This window comes from Stegostoma tigrinum, chromosome 8 (genome assembly GCF_030684315.1).
Source record: "Stegostoma tigrinum isolate sSteTig4 chromosome 8, sSteTig4.hap1, whole genome shotgun sequence".
Classification (NCBI taxonomy): domain Eukaryota; kingdom Metazoa; phylum Chordata; class Chondrichthyes; order Orectolobiformes; family Stegostomatidae; genus Stegostoma; species Stegostoma tigrinum.
The window spans coordinates 101,479,256-101,491,912 of record NC_081361.1 but is presented as its reverse complement, the minus strand read 5'-3'; the positions used below and the strand labels follow the sequence as shown (position 1 = coordinate 101,491,912).

Below are 12,657 nucleotides of genomic sequence, written 5' to 3'. Positions count from 1 at the left end.
GATGTCCATTTCAAGCCCACCGACTCCCACAGCTACCTAGAATACACCTCCTCCCACCCACCCTCCTGCAAAAATTCCATCCCCTATTCCCAATTCCTCCGCCTCCGCCGCATCTGCTCCCACGACAAGACATTCCACTCCCGCACATCCCAGATGTCCAAGTTCTTCAAGGACCGCAACTTACCCCCCACAGTGATCGAGAACGCCCTTGACCGCGTCTCCCGTATTTCCCGCAACACGTCCCTCACACCCCGCCCCCGCCACGACCGCCCAAAGAGGATCCCCCTCGTTCTCACACACCACCCCACTAACCTCCGGATACAACGCATCATCCTCCGACACTTCCGCCATCTACAATCCGACCCCACCACCCAAGACATTTTTCCATCCCCACCCCTGTCGGCTTCCGGAGAGACCACTCTCTCCGTGACTCCCTTGTTTGCTCCACACTGCCCTCCAACCCCACCACACCCAGCACCTTCCCCTGCAACCGCAGGAAATGCTACACTTGCCCCCACACCTCCCCCCTCACCCCTATCCCAGGCCCCAAGATGACATTCCACATTAAGCAGAGGTTCACCTGCACATCTGCCAATGTGGTATACTGCATCCACTGTACCCGGTGTGGCTTCCTCTACATTGGGGAAACCAAGCGGAGGCTTGGAGACCGCTTTGCAGAACACCTCCGCTCCGTTCGCTACAAACTACTGCACCTCCCAGACGCAAACCATTTCCACTCCCCCTCCCATTCTTTAGATGACATGTCCATCATGGGCCTCCTGCAGTGCCACAATGATGCCAGCCGAAGGTTGCAGGAACAGCAACTCATATTCTGCCTGGGAACCCTGCAGCCTAATGGTATCAATGTGGACTTCACCAGTTTCAAAATCTCCCCTTCCCCTACTGCATCCCTAAACCAGCCCAGTTCGTCCCCTCCCCCCACTGCACCACACAACCAGCCCAGCTCTTCCCCTCCACCCACTGCATCCCAAATCCAGTCCAACCTGTCTCCGCCTCCCTAACCTGTTCTTCCTCTCACCCATCCCTTCCTCCCATCCCAAGCCGCACCCCCATCTACCTACTAACCTCATCCCACCTCCTTGACCTGTCCGTCTTCCCTGGACTGACCTATCCCCGCCCTACCTCCCCACCTATACTCTCTCCACCTATCTTCTTTTCTCTCCATCTTCGGTCAGCCTCCCCCTCTCTCCCTATTTATTCCAGAACCCTCACCCCATCCCCCTGTCTGATGAAGGGTCTAGGCCCGAAACGTCAGCTTTTGTGCTCCTGAGATGCTGCTTGGCCTGCTGTGTTCATCCAGCCTCACATTTTGTTGTCTCCGATATATTAGAGTTGATCTTTCCCTGAACATTTTCTGTAGCTGGAACACAATTTTGTGCATTCTGTTCAAAATCCTGATGTACTTCTGGATAGCACACAAAACAAAACTTTTCACCTTATCTCAGTACATGTGACAAAAATAAATCAAATCAAATCAAAGATAATTTCCAACGGACAGGGAGGGGAAACCCAATAGATGGATTTAAAAACATGTTTGAGAATTGTGAATTTGAGGAGTTGTCAGACTAGATGACAATGTAGATCAGTGAACAATGTGGTTTTTCAGGGAATGTGACTCAGAGTACTTTGCAGGATTTTGGCAGCAAGTTTTAAATGAGCATTTATTGATTATCCCTAATTGGCCAGTTAAGAACCAAACACATTGCCATGGATTTGGAGTCACATGTAGGCCAGACTAGGTAAGGACAGCAGTTTCCTTCCCTAAAGGGGACAATGGCAATCAACAACAGTTTCAATATCATCATTAGAAATGTAATTCCAGATTTTTATTGAACTCAGCATTCGACTATCGCCCAATGCATAATTCAAACCTCGGTCACCAGAACATTATAGGTCCATGACCTATCTAGTGATGATACCACTAGGCCATCGCCTCCCTATGTTTAAAAAAAACTCACCTACCAGGAGTGGGGTTTGAACCCACGCAGACATATGTCTATTGGATCTTAAGTCCAACGCCTTAACCACTCGGCCATCCTGGTCAACATGAGCACCAGCCACTTTTTCCAACACATGTTATGCACTTAATGCCCAAATAGTGCCAGTCTTTAAGCTTAATGAAGATTAAAAATGGGGGAAATAGGAATCAGGGGTCATAGAAAGAATATATCTCCAAAATATCAGGTGTTGTTCTGTTAAGCCTGATTTAAAAAGAAGTGTAAGTTCTTTACTCTAATTAGTGTAAGTTACTGGTTTGCAGCTCTGTGACAATAACAATTTTTAGCTGTCTAACATTATAATTGCATTCTATAATCGCAATTTTTGTCAATTCCCCCCCCTCATCTTTCAAAGACATAAATTAATTCCTACACAATACAGTTTTCAGGACTCCATTGTGCTCAATGATTTTAGAGTGACAATTTTGCTCTCCATTTTATTATGCTCTTTTTTCCCCCTTCCTAGTGTGTCATTCCCACTGGCTTGCTCTGAGCAGAGCTGACCTATTTTCTAATATTCATACTTGCATTAAGAGCTATTTTGCATCAGTATCTTTTACCACCATCCATATTCACGAATTGTTATGCACCAGGCTCCCTCACTATCCAAAATAAAACAGAAATTGCTGGAAAAACTCAACAGATCTGGCAGCATCTGCAGAGACAAAGCAGAGTTAACACTGCAGATCCAGTGGCCCTTCTTCAGAAGCCTCACTATCCATCCCACTTGCTTCTCCTCCCCCTTTGTCAATGCATAAAGAAGATTATTTTCCAGCCTCCTTCAGTTTGAAAGAATATTGAACTGAAAAAGTCAACGATATTTTTCTCTCCGCAGACGCTGCCAGACCTGTTGAGTTTCTCTGGCAATTTTTGATGAGCACAATGTTGAGTCCTAACGATTGTAAAGTGTAGAAATAAGTTTATGTCTTCACAAGACGAGGGGAGGAAATTGGTTAACATTGCAATTATAAAATGCAATTGTAAAGTGAAACAACTCTAAATTATCATTAAAAACCAGAAGAACTACAGATGCTGTAAATCACAGAAGTTGCCAGAAAAGCTAAGTCAGTCTGGCAGCATCTGTGAAGAAAAAGATCAGAGTTAATGTTTCGTGTCTGGTGACCCTTCCTTAGAATCTCAGAACGCACTGAGGAAGGTTCACCAGATCCGCAATGTTTAACTCTGATTTTTTCTTCACAGATGCTGCCAGACCTGCTGAGCTTTTCCAGCAACTTCTGTTTTTGTTCTAAATTATCATTGTTACAGAGCTGCCAAATAATAACTTGCAGAAATGATATGTTCAAAAATGACATGTTCAAAAATCAGGCTGAACAGAGCAGCACTTGACATTTTGAAGAATTTTCTCTGTAACTCCTGGTCCCTGCTTCCCCAATTTCTAATCTTCAACAAGACTGAGTTGACAGTGTTTGGAAATCAAGTGCTTAACATGCGATGGAAAAAATATCCACTCCACACTTTGTCTCAGATAACTGAGTGGTTAAGGTGTTAGGCTCAGTATATAACAGATGTGTATGTGCACGGGTTCAAGCCCTACTCTTGCCAATGGAGCCTTCTTTTTAAATAGTGAAGAGGTGGTATGTGGTATTTTCACTAAATTGTTAATCCAGAGACCCACGTAATGTTCCAGGGAAATAAAAACCGAGGAAGGCTCACCAGGCCAGAAACATTAACTGATTTCTCTTCACAGATGCTGCCAGACCTGCTGAGCTTTTCTGTTTTTGTTTGCAATCTGGTAGGACCTCAGGTCTGAATTCTACAAGGCCAATAGTGGAATGTGAATTCAATAAAAATGAGGAATTAGATACTAATGATAACTGTGAAACTGTTGTAAAATGTTCGTGTTCCCTTTAGGGAAGGGACTTGCTGTTCTTACCTTATCTGTCCTATGTGTGACACTAAGCCCTCAACAATGTCATTGTTTCTTAACTGCCCTCTGGGCAACAAATGCTGGCCTGAACATTGATTCCCAAATCCTGTAAATGAACAGAAAATGGTCACTGGAGGAGGGTCCATAAATCTCCCCATCTTTTATGATGGAAGAGCTCAACAGATCAGTGCAAAAGATAAGGCTGAAGCTTTCACAGCAATCTCCAGCAGAAGTGCCGAGTGGATGATCCATCTCAGCCTCCTTCCCATCATCATAGATAGCAATCTTCAGCTGATTTGATTCACTCCACATGATAGCAAGAAAGTGTTAGAGATACCAAACACTGCAAAGGCTGTGGGCCCTGACAACATTCCAACAATAGTTTAAGGTGTTTTGCAAAGATCTATAGGTCGGGCTGTGGGTGAGGTTGTTCACTTGCTCGCTGAGCTGGCTTGCTTTCTTTCAGACGTTTCGTCACCGTGCTAAGTAACATCATCAGTGAGGCCTCCTCTGAAGGAGCTACATGACAATGAAACCAGAAGGCACGAACATCCCCTACTTATACAGACTCCCTAAGTACATAAAGCAGACAACCCCCTCAGACCCATTGTTTCCTGACCGGCACATCTACACACAAACTGGCCAAGGGCCTATAGCAGAGATTGAAACTCCTAGTCGATGGGTCACTCCATTCCATCTACTCAACCCAAGAATTCCTCAATACCTCCAAGAACATAAAAATCAGCCACAACGAGATTACGGTATCCTTTGACATCACAACATTATTCACATCATCGACATTTCACTGTCCAAAGAAACACTGGCCACATTCCTAAAGTACGCAGACCAACAGCTCTATCAGCAATGGCAATATACTCAAACAACTACACTTGTGCCTGACTACATACCTTGTCTTTAGTGGTCAAGTGTACAAAAAGATTAATGGCACACCCATGGGGCCATCCATCTCAGGGCTCATCGCAGAGCAGTCATGCAAAGACTAGAATCCATCACCCTCCCCCTCATTCAACCTAAACTGCGGACGTGGTAAATGGACAACACATTTGTCATCACTAAATGCAACAAACTAGAAGAGAACCATCATCTCACACCAATACATTCGCCAGGATTAAATTCATGAGAGAAGACGAAAACAACAATCAGCTTCCGTTTGTTGATGTTAGAGTTGAATGTAAGACTAAAGGGGAGTCCTAAACCACAAGGTATAAGAAAGCAACCCACACTGACCAAATCCTTAACTTCCACAGCAACCTCCCCAATGTCCACAAACAAAACTGTATTAGGGTACTATTTGAATGGGTCACCACTTACAGCAACAAGCCAGAACTAGGGATGAAAGAGGAAGAGCACCTATAGAAAATTTTTGCTATGAACAAATATCCCTGCAAATTCATCCATAGATGCTTACTAAATAGACAACAACAAGGGGACACTGTACACCCTTACACATTGGTCACACTGTCCAAAAAAGAACAAAGAACAAAAAACATTACAGCACAGGAACAGGTCCTTCGGCCCTCCAAGCCTGTGCCGATCCAGACCCTCTATCTAAACCTGTCACCTATTTTCCAAGGATCTGTATCCCTCTGCTCCCTGCCCATTCATGTATCTGTCGAGATACGTGTTAAATGACGTTATTGTGCCCGCCTCTACCACCTCCGCTGGCAATGTATTCCAGGTACCCACCACCCTCTGCGTAAAGAACTTTCCATACACATCTCCCTTAAACTTTTCCCCTCATCTTGAAATCGTGATCCCTAGTAATTGAGTCCCCCACTCTGGGAAAAAGCTTCTTGCTATCCACCCTGTCTATACCTCTCATGATCTTGTAGGCCTCAATCAGGTCCCCCCTAAACCTTCATCTTTCTAATGGAAATAATCTTAATCTACTCAACCTCTCTTCATAGCTCGCACCCTCCATACCAGGCAACATCCTGGTGAACCTCCTCTGGACTATCTCCAAAGCATCCACATCCTTTTGGTAATGTGGTGACCAGAACTGTATGCAGTATTCCAAATGTGGCCGAACCAAAGTCTTATATAACTGTAACATGACCTGCTAACCCTTGTACTCAATCCCCCATCCGATGAAGGAAATCATGTTGTATGCCTTCTTGCCCACTCTATCCACCTGCTTTGCCACCTTCAGAGAAGAATGGCCCTGAACACCTAGATCTCTCTGTGCATTAGTTTCCCCCAGGCCTTTTCCATTTACTGTATAGTTTTCCATTTATTGTATAGAAAGGCTTAACAGAGGCCTCACTGATGATGTTACCAAGCATGGTGACAAAACATCTGAATGAAAACAAGCCAGCTCGGCGAGCAAGTCAACAACTTTATTCCAGTAGTAGTAATGAGGACTTGTGCTCCAGAACTCGCTGCTCCTCTGGCCAAGCTCTTCCAGTACAGTTGCCACACTGGCATCCACCCGACAATATGGAAAATAGACCTTTATACAATGAGTAGGAGAAATCCAACCCAGCCAGTTACTGCCCCATCTGTCCATTCTTGGTCATTATTAAATTGTTGGAAGTTGTCATCAATCAAGCAGCACCCACTCAGCAATAACCTGGCCAATGATGCCCAGTTTGGGTTCTACCAGGGCCACTCAGCTCCTGATGCCGTTACAGCCTTGGTTCAAATATGGGCAAAAGAGCTGAATTCCAGAGGTGAGTGGCTCTGGGTGGTATCAAGAAGCCCTAGTGAAATAGAATCAATGGAAATCAGGGGCAAACTCTCTGGTGGTTGGAGTCATTACCTGGCACATAGGAAGATTGTTGTGGTTGTTGGAGGTCAGTCATCTCAGCTTCAGGGCATCTCTTCAGAAGTTCTTCAGGGCAGTGTCTGAGGATGAACCACCTTCAGTTGCTTCACCATTCTTCCATCATAAAGGCAGAAGTGAGGATGTTTGTTAATGATTAAGCAACATGCAGCCCCATTTGTGACTCCTCAGATGCTGAAGCAGTCCATGTCTTATTGCAACAAAATCAAGGATTTGGGCTGACAAGTGGCATGTAACATTTGTGCCATACATATGCCAGTCAATGGCCATCTCCAATAAGAGACAATCTAACCACCACCCCTTGACAGTCAATTGTCACTTGTTTTCAGCGGCAGCAGCGCGAGCCAGGGTGCCGGTGGGGAAGGTAAGGCAGTTTTTGTATACTCCCTGTATAAAAACTTCCCTCGTGCAGCAGAGAACCTCTTGTTTTCAGCGATGGGTGTGTGTAGAGGGAACGCAAGCCGGGAAGAAACAGATACATTAGGGCATTGGCTAAAACCGAAACGCTACACGAGTCGTGTCGCCCACCCATCCTCCTCCTCCAACCAAAAATAAACTGTGTCAAGGTTCGGTAAAGTGAGGCTTTTTTAAAATTCTTCTGGAAGTCTCGAGTAGAGGGAATGGAAGCTGGGCAGATGCATGCTCCTCTTGCAGGATGTGGGAGCTAAGGGTCACTGCTGATGTCCCCTCTGATTTCACCTGCAAGAAGTGCACCCAACTCCAGCTCCTCAAAAACCATGTTAGGGAATTGGAGCTGGAGCTGGATGAACTCCAGATCATTCGGGAGGCTGAGGGGGTGATAGGGAGGAGTTAAAAGGAGATGGGCACACCCAAGGTACAGGAAAAAGGTAGCTGGGTGACTGTCAGGAAGGGGAAAGGGAATAGGCAGACAGTGCAGGGATCCCCTGTGGCCATTCCCCTCAATAACAAGGAGACCATCTTGGATACTGTTGTGGGGGACGACCTACCAGGGGAAGGCCAGAGCAGACAGGTCCCTGGCACTCAGCCTGGCCCTGTGGCACAGAAGGGAAGAGGGCAGTATAGGAGAGCCATTGTAATGGGGAATTTAATGGTAGGAGGCACAGACAGGCGGTTATATTGGCACGAATGAGATAAATGGATGGTATGTTGCCTCCCAGGTGCCAGTGTCCATGATGTCTCGGACTGTGTCTTCAGGATCCTTAAGGGGGAGGTGGAGCTACCAGCAGGCATGGTACACATCGGTACCAGTGACATAGGGAGAAAAAAGACAGAGAATGTGTAAAACGAGTACAGGTTGGAAGTTGAAGTCCAGGACAAACAGGGGAGTTATCTCTGGATTACTACCAGTGCCATGTGATTACGAAGTAAGAAATAGGGAGAGAGTGCGGCTAAACATGCGGCTACAGGGCTGGTGTAGGAGGGAGGGCTTCCATTATGTGGATAATTGGAGCACATTCTGGGAAAGGTGGGACCTGTACAGTAAGGACCGATTACATCTGAACCAGAAGGGCACAAATATCCTGGGAGGGAGGTTTGCTTGAGCTGTACGGGATGGTTTAAACTAGATTGGCAAGGGGCAGGGAATTGGATTTGTAATTCAGCGGATGAGGTATTCAGCCTTCCAACAGACACAAGAGGGAGTGAGGTTGTTTATAAAGAAATACGGTTGATGGAGCGTGATTGTGGACACAGGGGTGGTTTGAGGTGTGTGTACTTCAATGCTAGGAGTATCAGAAATAAAGCGAATGAACTTAGAGCATGGGTCAGTACTTTGAACTATGATGCTGTGGCCATTACAGAAACTTGGGTAACCCAGGGACAGGATGTGTTGTTGGAAGTTCTGGGATTTAGATACTTTAAAAGAAATAGGGAAGGTGGAAAAAGAGGTGGGGGAGAGGCATTGCCAGTCAGGGCTCGTATAGCAGCTACTGAAAGGTAGTTCGAGAATGCTATATCTACAGATTCAGTTTGGGTTGAGGTCAGGAACAAGGAAGGAGCAGACATTTTGTTGTTTTTTTTTACAGGCTCCCTGATAGTTGCAGAGAAGTGGAGGAGTGGATTGGGAGGCAGATACTGGAAAGGTGCAGAAGTCACAGGGTTGTAGTCATGGGGGACTTCAACTTTCCAAATATTGATCGGAAATATTTTAGTTCCAATAGTTAAATGGAGCAGATTTTGTCCAGTGCGTTCAGGAAGGATTCCTGGCACAGTGTGTAGATAGACCAACACGAAAAGAGGCCATTTTGGATTTGGTGCTTGGCAACGAACTGAGCCATGTGTTAGACCTGTTGGTAGGAGAGCATTTTGGCAGTAGCGATCATAACTCTGTTACTTTTACAATAGTCATGGATAAGGATAGGTACATACAGCAGGGTAAGGTTTATAACTGGGGGAAGGGTAATTACAATTCTTTTAGGCGAGAGCTGGGTAACATAAAATGGGAACAGATGCTGTCAGGGAAGAACACTATTGAAATGTAAAGATTGTTTAAGGAGTGCATACTGTGTGTGCTCGATATGTTTGTCCTGAGCAGGCAGGGAAGATGCGGTTGAGTGAGGGAGCCTTGGTTCTCAAGAGAGGTAGAACGACTGGTTGAGAGGAAGAAGGAGGCTTATGTAAGGTTTAGGAAATAAGGATCGTAAAAGGCTCTAGAAGGACACAAGTTATCCAGGAAGGGGCTGAAGAAAGGGCTTAGGAGATCTATAAGGGGTCATGATAAAACCTTGGCGGATAGGATCAAGGAAAATTCCAAGGCTTTTCACACATACTTGAGGAATAAGAGAATGACCAGAGAAAGGGTAGGACCGATCAAGGATTGTAAAGGGAATTTGTGCCCCAAGCCTAAAGAGATAGGAGAGGTCCTTAATGAATACTTTTCTTCAGTATTCACAACTGAGAGGGACCTAGTTATAGAGGAGGACAGTGTGAAACAGGCTGGTAGGCTAGAGGAGGCTGATGTTAGTAAGGAAAATGGACTAGGAATTCTGAGGAAGTTGAAGATAGATAAGTCTCCCGGGCCTAATGGGATTTATCCAAGGATTCTATGGGAAGCAAGGGACGAGATCGCAGAGCCTTTGGCGATGATCTTTTCATCCTCACTGTCCACGGATATAGTGCTGGAAGATTGGAAAGAGGCAAACGTCATTCCCCTGTTCAAAAAAAAGGAACAGGGATAACCCTGGAAATTACGGACCAGTTAGTCTTACGTCAGTGGTGGGCAAGTTATTGGAAAGGGCTCTGAGAGATAGAATTTATGATCACTTGGAATGGCAAAGTTTGATTTGTGATAGTCAGCATGGATTTGAGAGGGGTAACTCATGCCTCACAAACCTTACTGAATTCTTTGAAGAGGTGACCAAACACATGGATAAAGGTGGAGCGGTGGATGTGGTATACATGGATTTAAGTAAGGCATTTGATAAGGTTCCCCATGGTAGGCTCATGCAGAAAGTAAGGAGACATGGGATAGGGGGAAATGTGGCAGATTGGATTCAGAATTGGTTGACTCTTAGAAGACAAAGGGTGGTAGTGGATGGAAAATATTCAACATGGTGCTCAGTTACGAGTGGTGTACCACAAGGATCTGTTCTGGATCCTCTTCAATTTGTGATTTTTGTAAATGATTTGGATGAAGGAGTGGAAGGGTGGATTAGTAAGTTCGCAGATGGCACAAAGGTGTTTCATGTTGCGTACTGTGTGGAGGGCTGATTACAAAGGGACATTGATAGGATGCAGAGCTGGGCTGTGAAGTGGTAGATGGAGTTTAACCTTGAAAAGTGTGAGGTGATTCATTTTGGAAGGGCAAACTTGAAAGCAGAATACAGGGGTAATGGAAAGATTCTTGGCAGTGTGCAGGAGCAGAGGTATCTTGGGGTTCATGTCCACAGTTCTCTGAAAGCTACCACCCAGGTGGATAGAGTTGTTAAGAAGGCGTATGCTGTGTTAACTTTCATTTATAGAAGGATTAAGTTCAAGAGCCGTGAAGTTATGCTCCAGCTGTACAAAAGCCTGGTTCGGCCACATCTGGAGTATTGCGTCCAGTTCTGTTCGCTTCACTACAGGAAAGATGCAGAAACATTGGAAAAGATGCAGAGGAGATTTACCAGGATGTTGCCTGGAATGGATGGAAGTTCTTACAAGGAAAGGCTGACAGAGCTAGGGCTTTTCTCTTTAGAACGACGATGGTTGAGAGGTGACTTGATAGAGGTGTACAAAAAGATCAGAGGCAGAGATAGAGTGGACAGCCAGACACTTTTTCCTAGGGTGGAGGTAGCTATTATGAGGGGGCATAGTTTTAAAGTGAGTGGAGCTAGATATAGGGGAGACGTCAGAGGTAGGTTCTTTACTCAGAGAGTGATCAGGGCTTGGAATGCATTGCCCGAGAGGGTACTGGATTTGACCTCATTAGGGGCATTTAAGCAGCTATTAGATAGGCACATGGATGATAGTATAAGGTAGGGGTGGGGATTAGATAGACCTTAGGCTTCGGGTAAAAGGTCGGCACAACATCGCGGGCCGAAGGGCCTGTACTCTGCTGTACTGTTCTAAGTTCTACGTGTTATAATCATAGAATCTAACACTACCAACATACTGAGATTAACACTGACCAAAAAGCTGAACACAACTTAAACAAAACACAGAGGTGGGAGGAGTAGAGCTGGGTGTGCTCATCAGTGTACACCTGGAAACTAACACTGCATCATAGTGTTTTTACAGCACAGAAAGAGGCCCTATGGCCCATCATGTTCATGCCAGTCATCAACATACATCTTTTCAAATCCCATTTTCGAGCAGTTGACACATTGCCTGATGATGCCCCTGAGGGACAGTCTGGGATGAGAAATAGGAATGGGCAAGGAATTGCTCCTTAAGTGAAACCAAGTGCAGAACCCAGAAGAGAGGCATAATTGAGCCTGTGGCTAGGTGTCTAGGATCAGAGGGCATCGTCTCAGGATTTTTTTTTGTTATTCATTGACAGGATGAGACCTGGCAGCATTTATTGCCCATCCCTAATGGCCCAGAGGGCTGTTATGAATCAGCCACATTGCTGTGGGTCTGGAGTCACATGTAGACCAGACCAGGTAAGGTTGGCAGTTTCCTTTCCTAAAGGGCATTAGTGAACCAGATGGGTCTTTCTGACAATTGACAATGGTGAGCATTAGACTCTTAATTCTAGATATTTATTGAATTCAAATTCCACCATCTGCCATGGCAGGATTCAAACCCAAGTTCCCAGAACATTCCCTGGGTCTCTGGTTTAATAGCCCAGTGACAATACCACCAGGCCATTGCCTCCCCAAATAAGAGGTCACACATTTAGGAAAGAGATATTGAAGAATTTTTTCTCAGAGGGCAATGAATCTGTAGAGTTCTTTACTGCAAAGGGCTGCCAATGCTGGGTCATTAAATATATTCAAGTATGAGGTAGACAGATTTTCAATCAAGCATTATAGGGAAAAGGCAGGAACGTGGAGTTGAGAATTATCAGACCAGATTCAATGGGCTGAATGGCCTATTTCTGCTTCTGCATGTGATGATTTTGTGGATTAGATAAACATAAACATCTTCCACTATTCTGTATTTAATTCTTTCTGGAGTGCCAGTTGGGTTGCAGGTGAGTGTTTGGTTCAAAATAACTTTACTATTCTGACTGAGGGAGATTTAGGACTTGTCTTCTCATCCTATCCATCAGAGTGAAAAACAATGGGAAACCAGCAGTGGCATATAGAAATGCTCAGGGTGAGGCTTCTGCGCATGATGAGCCAAGAACTCACCTTCCATTAGAGCATTACTGATTAACGATTACTCTCTGTCTGATTATGAAATGGGTAAAAGTAACAGAGTAGGGTTAGGGATAATGGGAACTGCAGATGCTGGAGAATCCAAGATAATAAAGTGTGGAGCTGGATGAAAAGCTTTTGTGCTCCTAAGGTGCTGCTTGGCCTGCTGTGTTCATCCTGTCGCTT

General features: G+C 45.2%; 1 non-coding gene across 1 annotated transcript; it reads right to left on the bottom strand.

Moving 5' to 3' along the window:
• Window positions 1-1,980: 1,980 nt before the first annotated feature.
• On the bottom strand, window positions 1,981-2,063 carry trnal-uaa (transfer RNA leucine (anticodon UAA)). The gene has a single exon. It is a non-coding gene; the product is annotated as a tRNA-Leu (tRNA).
• Between the last annotated feature and the right edge of the window lie 10,594 nt (window positions 2,064-12,657).